A 10,179-nucleotide genomic window follows, 5' to 3' on the forward strand; every position below is an offset into this window, starting at 1 on the left:
TCCTGCCTTGCTGGAAGAGTCACCTCAAGCTGGCAGGTGGCTTGAGCAGGAGCTACAGCCAGAACCCCCAATTTTTTTGTAAGGTGTTCATTCCCCTGCTGAGCTATGCTGTGTAAACCGCCCATTTCTCTCTCTGGAGAACAGCAAGAGTACAGAGTATTACAGGAGTAACTAAGCAGCATGTTACTTTACTTGCAATGTAATTTTTTCACCAATTTTAAATAAATAAGAGTGAGTTCATTTCGCTGCAAGAAAGCTTTAGACTATGACAGGAAATGAGTGTCTTAGCCATCTGTGACGACCAAGAGCTCTCATACCATCTCAAACTAACAGGAATAATGTCGATGCTTGGGATAAAACTCCAAATAACTGAATCCACTGAATTAAACATTTATTTGATAAAATTTGAGACCTACAAGTCGACTCAGAAGGTTGATGAACCTAATGGAGAACTTCAAGCTTGCCAAAAAAAAAACCCCAAAAAACCAAAATCACACACACGCAGAGCAACGTGTACTTCCTTGTGAATGGACTGGTTTAAAGATTAAGTACTTTACATTTGAAGTATCAGTCAAGCCATTTATACATTAGTAAATCTTTAAGGCTTTTGTTCTCCTACCTTGACAGCAAAACTGATTTCTGGGCAGTGGATTATTAATTCTAACAAACTGTTTATAGCATGCAAACCGTACCACCACTAGAATACACAAATGTTAGTATCAGTTTGAACTCAGGCCAGCAGATCCTTCTTTTGGTGCCCTTTGCTTCCCAGATGATTATTCTATTTCCCCCATGAAGGTTCCCAGGCAACTGATCCAATCCACTTGCTCACTGCCACCAAAATGAAAAGATGAAAAGGGCTTGCTGCTCTCCAAGCCACCGGCCCCCCTCGTCCTTAGTACCAGCTCTGGTGTTCATCAGATCCTTTTATGAGCCAGTTTGATTCATTACAACAGCAAAATGCTCTCCATTTTACAGAGTTATTTTTCTGCCATTTTAGTGAACTAAAGTGGTTCACAGAAGGACCTGACAAGCACTGCTGCTATAACAAAGTCACAGAGCCGTGCGGTTGGGAGGAAGGGTGCAAGGGGACAAAGGCAGAGAGGAAACTTCTCCTTTCGGAACAATGTCCGGTTAAATTAGCTCACTGCATTTCTCAAACCATGCCCTGACTTCTAAATGATTAGATGGACCACAAGAAGACATTCAATAGCTTTCAGCTACCTTTGGAGCTACAAAAAAATTATTGTACAAAAAATATAATAATATGTATTATTATACAGATTTAAGTATGATACTCCCACAGGAAAAAAAAAGTTCTTACAAACATAATAGCAAGATAAAGATACCTCAATTAGAAGAGGAGGGTAAAGGAAGCTTGGCAGATTTCATTCCAGCTTTTTTTTTTTTTTTCTTAAAATAAAAAAGCCCTGGGAAAGCGACCACCAATCTCAATAAGCATTATGATGGTGAAAAGCTACAAGTATTTCTGGTAAGGAGAAAACAGCAAGAACATCACCATTTCTCCTGAAGTTGTCACCAGTATCCAGGTAAACCTATTAGGGGAAGGCCGTTGTGCCTAAGAGAAAGAATCTGGAGGGAGGCAGTTGAGCCAGCGTGTTGCAAGATGCTGTACCACAGGCAAGTGACGATGTGCTCCAGATGCCTAGTCGCCGGGTTTTCTGCCCAGTGATTTCTCTGCACGGATCGATCTGCCTCGTTCTGTGATGGACTGCCTACTGTGGATGTGCCATTTCACTTGAGAAGCAAGAAGCGAACGTGTATCAAATATATCACTCCCACAGCCAAATTGAATCGATGACAGCAGCAAACGGGACAGCTCAGCTGCTGGAGTCCTTATCTTGCTATTCAAAGTCCATTGCCTACCCGGAGGCACCTCAAAACAGAAACAACTCATTTTGGTATGCACTGAAGAGAAAAAAGCAGCCTGCCCCAAAACACCACCATCATGACAGCTTATCAAATTAGACAAGGGGTTTTCAGCCTTCCTGACTCTACCAGCTGCCTACCAAAAATCTTAATGTTGGGCAGCCACAGAGCACACCACAAATCTCCGAGTGCCACAGAGACAGAGCCACAAAGGAAGACAGCAGCAGATCCCAGAAGCCCCACCGGGGGATAAGATCGGGCATGCAGCCTGCATCCCAGCTGGCTCTGTCATATCCGCCTGCAAGAGCCCCTACTGGTCCAGTCCCTCCCACAGCAAAAATTCGCGTTGCCCAACCATCCCCATACTGCACAGTCCAGTTGTGCCGCTAGTCATGCGACAATCTCAGCAGGGGAATCGCATGTGAACCACTGACAAGCCAAAGGTTGACCATCCTTCATCTCGAGAGGCAGGCAGCAAGGCAGGCATTCTGGTCTCCTTCCTTTTGGGGGAGGGAGCAGGGAAATGGGACTGGTGGTGGAAGAAGCGAAATGGAGATTAATCTTCTAAATAACTGCAATGAAAGTAATTCCTTTCGCCTGCCATCTTTTTTGTAGCCAAGGTTTTCCTTTTTTAGGACCCCAAAATTAGGTGGCAGGGAGGAGCAGAGGTGCTAGGTATTAGCTTACTTCCTTGAGAACCAGCGATTCGCAAACTCAGTCACCTTAACCATAGCATTTCTCTGAATCTAACCACGATAAGTGAAAAGCCACACAAGAACACCCCCCTTCAATTTTTCTTTTTTTTTTTTTTTTTAGTTTCAGTGCAACATCTAAAACGCTCAACTTCTAAGACTACCTACTACAACAATTACCGGACCTAAATTGGAAAGCCTGTTTCTGTTCTAGCTCTGCCTTTAACAAGCTGATTCTTCCAACAGCCATGCCATTTCTACAGAACAACTCCTTCCTTCTGCATGGCTGCCACAAAGTTCAAATCCTGTTTAAAATACAAAAGTACATTCACTAAGAGTCACTTCTGTGAGGGAAGGCAGCATGGGCTGGGGATTACTCCAGAACTGTAGTAAAGGAGAAATGCAGGTGGAACTGATGCAATTTTTTCGGTAACCTCTGATAGGGTTACAGTGGAATTAAAGCATCACGTAACTGCCTTCACTGACTTCTGTACGGCGGGGAGGGAGGGAACAAACCAAAATGACAACGTACCTTTGCAGAGATTGAGAGAGAAAGAGGGGGAAGTGAAGGTGAAGCCTGCTTATTCACTTCCCCACCGATGAAAGAACGATGATTAAACGAAGGATGAATAAGGCTGTACCTCATTCACAGAGCTGAGCGAATGCAAAGCACGGCAGACACCTCATAACGGTACTGATAAATAAACTGAATTACTTAGCAGGTCTCTCCCAGACTTACCTCCTGAGGCAGTCCAGAAACCCCTATTTAACTCACTTTCTGAATGATTCCTTCCTAAATCAAGAGAGATATTAAACTGCTCACTATAAACTCTCTGTTTAATTCTTCACGGTTAAAACAACTTGAGGCAAGAATTATACTCTTAGCGAGAGTCCCTTCATCAGAGTTTAAACGGAATCTCTCAACTCACATAAGCAATGGCTACAACAACACAGGGCCTCCATTTAAGCCATCCTGACATGACCATACCACCCTGTGAAGTCTGCAAGACCTTCCCAGGAACTAGACCTTCCCAGGAACTAGCAACACAGTCCAAGTACCTCCCAAACCAAGAACCGGAGGTGACAACTTGCCTGTTTTTTGCCTTACAATAAACCACCAAATCCAACAAGCAGCTACTCCAGTCCAACAGCAGTGCAAACCAGGGCACATCCTCAAAAAGCCACAGGACTTGCCTAGATATATGCCAGACAGTTGAGACCAAAAAAAACAAAACAAAACAAAAAAAAATCATGTTCTTAAATCTTATTTCAAGCTAGTAACAGCAGTTATGGTTGTTTAGGTATTTCTGATCCCACGTGAACAAACACATTCAAAGGCAGAACTAAAAGTGGGAAGTTACCTGGGATGCCAGATTCCTGGACTTCAGATATGCTCTCCTACCCAAGAATAGGTAAGATTTTTCAAACATGTTATACACTAAACAACTAATTAAGATGCATCCTTGAAATTTAGCAGTCTCTCACCTACGGACAATTTTATCTCAGCCTTACCAGAGCGATTTTTGAACATCTGTTATCTCATCGTTACCTTCCTTTCTTTAATCCTTCTTCTGTCAAACATTAAAAAAAAAGTCAGTCATATCTCCTTCCTGATTGCCTGATTTTCAACTTGAAGAAATACTAAACTGCTGTCCTCTGCACTCCAGACTGACATGCACTTCCCTGCAAGCCATTTTACCGAGGAACATTTCAGCTTTGGATTTCAATCTCAACAACTGCATCGATTAATTCTCTCTGAAGCAAGATATATTTTCTTATAATAAAAGTAATAAAAGTTATCATCAGCTCAGACTTCCCTCTTACTAGCTCACCCAAGCTGCTGATACGGAAGACTTTAACAGAACTTCTCCGTTCCTCTCACACAGAAGGGCTTGTTTCACATTTCTCCTGGAACAGCACCACCCCAATGCTTTCTCTGATGAAGACTTTCTCCTTCTTTTGTCCTATCACTGATCTCTAAATGTCTAGAATTCCAGCTTTCAGTTCAGTTTTAGTTAGTTTTCCCCTGAATCCTCCCTCAAAGAATGACCGGTATTCCTTTGCACCTAGAGACTACCCATTTAACAAATCCTGTTTACCCTGTAAATAAATCCACAGGCTTCCTATTTTAAGATCCAGGACAAAAGTGCCTTTATGGAAGTCTTCCTTGGACTTGCTCCAGATTCTGATCTGCTTTACCACTGGTCACATAGCTCTTGGTCTCCAAACCTTCCCTGCTCCTTTCAAAAACATCACAACCCCCCACAAGAGCTCCTCCCCATACCCCAAATTTCTCATTTGGAAAGGGCTATCCCACAACAGCTATCCCCCTTTCACGTCAAGTGTGATGGGACCAGACTCTCCCCACTCACGACTACTCCGTGCACAGAGGAAGAGAAACTATCACAGCTGTATTCCTTAACTATTAAATGATGGGCGGGGGGGGGAGGAGGGAACGTCATTTTCATGAAAACAAAACTTGATGCGGCAAGAGGCCTTTCCTATTCAAAGGGTCACGAAGAACCTTTCAGAAAGTTGCCGGCAGGCTGCAGCACCCAAGCGGCCCCCGGCTCTGGATCTCCGCTGCCAACCAGCCCCTCTCCAGGCAGCACCCAGGGCCTAACATGAGACTTCATCAGGCTTTGGTGCTGCCAGCGAACTCTTCCCACACCCACAAAAGCATCCTCCGTGCTTTGGGTAGAAAGCAGTATTATTAGGAGTTGAAACGCATGTTTATTTTGCAACATATCCTAATTATCTGAGGCTGGCAAGAAAATGCAACTCTGCTAAGCAAACAAAGAGCAATATGAATTGGAAAGAAAATTAAAAACCCAATGGGAAAGAAAGGCACAATCTGAAGAGGAAGACAAATCTATGGGAAAGCTGGCAGGGGAAGGGGCAGGAAAGAGAAATAGAAAGAAAACGTTTAGATTTCAGAGCAGGACTGGTTTTGCTGCATAAAAGAGACTGTACTTGTGATGTACACCTCCATAAAATGCTCTAAGAAGCGATGCTTACTTTGTAGACGGAAGTCAAAATAAACTGTGGGGTAGGTCAACTTCTTTCAAAAAAATCACCGACAAAAAACGTTAAAAACCTGTTGAAGTTCCGGCAGCAAACAGAAAGCTCAACTGAATGGCTTAAGAAGTGGCTCAAGGACATTAAAATTAAAGCGCTTCCAGAACTATTCAGCATTAGATTCTCCACACACTGGCTACTCCCAGGCAGGTAAGTTGCTGCGCTGCTCATTATGATTACCAGCCCGTATTTAAATGAAGCCCGAACAGAATAACCTCTAGGATCCAGGACCGTACATGTGAAATTTAATTTTCCTCTCAGAACCATTAGGAAGAAGGCAGACATTTTGGCTGCAATGACTTTTTCCAGACAATTGATTCTTGAAGTTATTTATTCCCCACCATTCCCCTCAAGGCCCTCTCGTCACAGCAATTGTCTATGTCAGAGGAAGGCTGGACGCAGCTCCCATGAAAGCCAAGCAAAACCACACCCAAAATAGCTATATAGGTCACTGCAAAGCAAAGGGAGCCCTACATCACGCCAGCAAGGGCTTCTGGTTGGTTCCTATATGCCAATAAGCTTTCAAAGTCATGTGTTATGATGCTCTACTAATACAGTAGCTTATTTGGTAATTAGCACTCTTTTACTGAACGTCAACTTTTAAATGAACATGGATAAATTAAGCAGTATCTCTCTTTTCTCTCGCCTTTTTTTTTTTTTTTTTTTTTTTTTAAGGAGAACGCATTTAGCGTAACGTCAGCAAAACAATCAGGATGTTTAGAAACCGCTCCTGCGCGGCATTCGTGAAACGAGAGAACCCAATAGCATGAAGATCCTTGGTTTTGACTGGGCTTCTTCTAGGCGCATGTTTACATCTTTGAGAAGTCACAATGTTGGAAGCTGAGAGCTAATCAGCTTTTGTATACTTAAGAATATCCTTAAGAGCTTTGTTGTCATATTCAGGCGCTTGGAATGTGTCCTTTAGGTCACAGCCTCCTTTTTATTTTTTGTATCATGCCTTCCAACCTCATTTTCCAAGGAAGAATTTTAGTGTGCAGCTACCATGTGGTATTTCCACGACCGCTGACCGTGGGTAAGATACGAACCAGTGAAAGTTACAGTCAGATTCTGCAGGCGGAAAGAAATCAAGAGGAAAACTCTTCCATCAGGTTTCAGTATCTCGTCAGAATCCTAATAAAAACGCGGGATGTTTCTGCATATTGTACCTCGCTCCTCCCTCTGAGAGAGTTCTAAAAATAAATTACACTTGGAGCTTCCCTTTGCCTTTTTATCACTGCCAAAATATAGACAACATTTGAGACTCTCCTCCATAGAAATCCAGTGGCTGGTATTCGCGCAAACAAGCTATTCACAGAACTATAAATGATGGGAAGCGATGAAGTTAAGGTCTGTCTTAACGATGAAGCTAAATAGATGCAGTAAATTAATACGATACCTTTGCTGTTGGAAAAAGTGAACTCTAAAGCCTCACCTACACACACAAGGCTCGTTTGTAAGAAAAGGCAGTTTAATTATTTACTAAAATTTGCAGTTTTCTCATGTACACAGGGAACATAAAAGTAACATAAAAGTATCACCCGTGTTACTTATGGGCACCAGTTAACCAGCTCATAAATCTGAGCAGTTACTGATCTGTTCATAGCAGACAAGTACAAAAGGGTTTGGAAGTCAGGAGTGAAGGGAACTGGGGGAAGGGGGGCGGTTCAGACACACACGGCTTGTCACGCAGTTGCCTGCATCCTTGCCAGCCACACAAATTTATCCCAGTAACGCTGGATTCACGGGAGTAAATACCGACCAGCAGCGTCTGAAAGCTTTCCCTCCGCAAATTAATGTAAAAACAAGATGAATGGGAAATAAGGGATAGAGTTAAGGCACAGGATTTAAGGCAACACACGTGTTTATTTCCACCCTCTTCCTTTCTGGTTACTTTTTTCCTCCTCCTCCCACCTTACCAACCCTTACGTACCACGCCATACGCTAAAAACAAAACAAAAAAAAGCCCAACCAGCCGGCTGCTATAGGGTGCCATCGATACGCCAAACCACAGAGCCTCACTGCGAGATTTCAGCAGCTCTTTGAAACCCTGCAAAGTTCCTATTACTCAGGCCTTCCACCTTTACAGAAAATCACGTCTGGGTTGGGTTTGTTTGTCTGTCAAGGTTTTAACGCCCTGCGGTATTCTTACACTGCAGGTTCTCCTCCAGCGAAGGGCCTAGGAGAGGGCAGGACGGGCCCGCCGACACCACCAGGCCACCCGCGCCAAGCCCGGACCCAGCAGCACATCACCTTCTTCCAGGACACTTTTTTTCAGCTTTGCCGTCAGCTTGTTTCGCCTTTTAACTTTTGAGGAACTCGTTTCGCATCTTATAAAGTCCTGATATTATTTGAGCGTTAACGGGAAACACCGTAGACGTTCATCAAAAGCTTTTTTTCAGCGCAAAATAGCAAATAACTCGTGTGGGGGAAAAAAAAAAAAAAAAAAAAAGCAAGCAGCTATGCTCTGGTTAACTGACCCCCTCTACGTGGACCGGGAAGTCTTTACAGCGCTCCTTTGACCTAACTCTTCAGGTTTCCGCATTAACCAAATTCACAAGAAAACGGTTACAACGCCCATCTCCCGCCGTGGTACGGAGTTTTGGTTGCCACAGGGAGCATTCCACTCTACCTCATTTTGACCGGTGTTTTTACAACGCTACATCCTTAGAAATTGTTGTTTTCCCAAAAAGGACTGCGTGATCTTTACCTATGATCAAAACTTTCCTTAATTGCTGAAGGGGCAATAAAATCAGGTTTGGGCTTCGAATCTGAGCAAGTTTTTTCCACTGTTTAAATCACCTAACCAGGATTTACAAGTAATAACCGAAATATCAGGGCACCGTTAAATATTTAGTAAGGTATTTGGTGGAATACGATTATCCGGTTAGTATCAGTGAATTGCCAATTCTGTTAAACTTGCAATCACAAGCATTTAATGCTCCTCTAAGAGGGTGTTCGACAGCTTTCATAATTATGTATTTCTTATTTAAAAAAAAGCTCAAAAAAAAAAAAAAGAGACTGGATATAAGCAGTTTAGGTTAACAGAAAAGGAGGACAGGGGCTGTGTGAATCTGTGGTGTTTTCCAACGCTACAGTAGGGGAAATTTTGTTCTGTAAAACTGTTTCAAACTTCAAATGACATCTCACAGAAAAAAATAAATTACTACTGCTGCGCAGTTGTGGTTTTATCCTGGAGGAAAAGAGCACGCTATCAGAAGGATCTCTGCGAAACCCTGAGCGCCTTTACACCACCAAACAAGAGGAAACAAGCAAGGCTCCCGCTTTTAGTAGCTGGAGATAGGAAAACGTGAGGAATGTAATTGTTCTGATCACCTGTTAGAAACCTCAGAAACAAACGGTTAATTTTCCCCCGGACCGAGCTTTATTTTAAAAGGCATTACTAGAATTTTTACGCTGCTGTTAAAAAGGCAGACCTCTCGGAATAAGCCCTCTCTAACTACCTCCTCACCGTTAAGTTTATCAGCAGCCCTGCCTTCTAGAATGTGTTTTATGTAGAGTAACTGATTTTTTTTCATTTTATTTTTTTTTTAATAAGGAGGGGGGGGGGGAACGGGGACGGACAGGACAAAAAACCCAAGAAACCAAACCACCGTGTTGGAAACTTTCAGGATAGAAACTAGAGAGCTTTGAAGTTCCTCTCTTCGCAGCGCCTAGCAATGGAGAGAGTTCTGCAAACGTGCCCCAAGCATCCAGCTACATTTAGCTTTCAGCCTTTTTATTATCATTGTCAATGAATGGGCCCCAGTCAAATTAAAGCTGCCATTTTAGGTTAAAGACTAGAGAGCCTCTGTTGTGCAACAGCGAGACAAAAACACTCCAAGCGACAGATGCAGCACTCTCACTGGAAAGCGATGGATTTCAACTTTTATAAAAAAAAAATAAATAATAATAATAATAATTACTGATCATGCTTTTTAATATGAATTATATATTGATACTCACACATTACCGCAAACTAACGGGATTTATAATTGGGATAAATCAGCTACCCATGCTGCTAAGGTCATAGTCATTAAGATTTTTTTGCCGTCGTTAGAATGGACGATCTGTGAGGAAATGAACAGAAACATTTTTTGTTCAACTTGCTTGTTTGTACCTCCGCTAGTCCCGTATACCACGAGAGAAGAAAAAAAGATAAAGGGGGTGGGGGGTGGGGGGTGAGGCAAACACATTCTCCCGAAAGCCATCTTCTAGGATAAACACAGCTCGCAATCTGCTTTGATGAAAGTAAAAAATCGAGGCGCACATCGACACAGAAACAAAACTTATCGCATCGAGCTTATTCTGATATTCCCCGAGCCAAAAAAAAAAAAAAAAAAAAAAAAAAAAACAAAAAAAAAAGTTCCCCCAAAATAAAAAAAAAAAAAACGAAAGAAAAAAATCGCCCTTTTCTGTAGTTGGAAGGCACGCTCGGTCCCTTCCCGAACGAAAACAAAGGCAGAAAGTGGGTAAGTGCGGGAGAGTTGCGCGGCGGCCCCCCGCCGTGGGGAGGGGAGTC

At 42.8% G+C, this 10,179-nt stretch overlaps 1 protein-coding gene across 4 annotated transcripts in view; it reads right to left on the reverse strand.

Moving 5' to 3' along the window:
* Positions 1–9,668, reverse strand: part of CHD7 (chromodomain helicase DNA binding protein 7) — a 131,804-nt gene extending 122,136 nt beyond the window's left edge. For all 4 annotated transcript variants that reach the window (XM_035895810.1, XM_035895821.1, XM_035895813.1 and 1 more), the window contains exon 1: positions 9,624–9,668. The gene's annotated coding sequence lies outside the window, so the exon portion shown is untranslated. The remainder of the gene's footprint in view (positions 1–9,623) is intronic.
* Between the last annotated feature and the right edge of the window lie 511 nt (positions 9,669–10,179).

This window comes from Egretta garzetta, unplaced genomic scaffold, assembly GCF_000687185.1.
Source record: "Egretta garzetta isolate BGI_Z169 unplaced genomic scaffold, ASM68718v1 scaffold340, whole genome shotgun sequence".
Taxonomy (NCBI): Eukaryota; Metazoa; Chordata; class Aves; order Pelecaniformes; family Ardeidae; genus Egretta; species Egretta garzetta.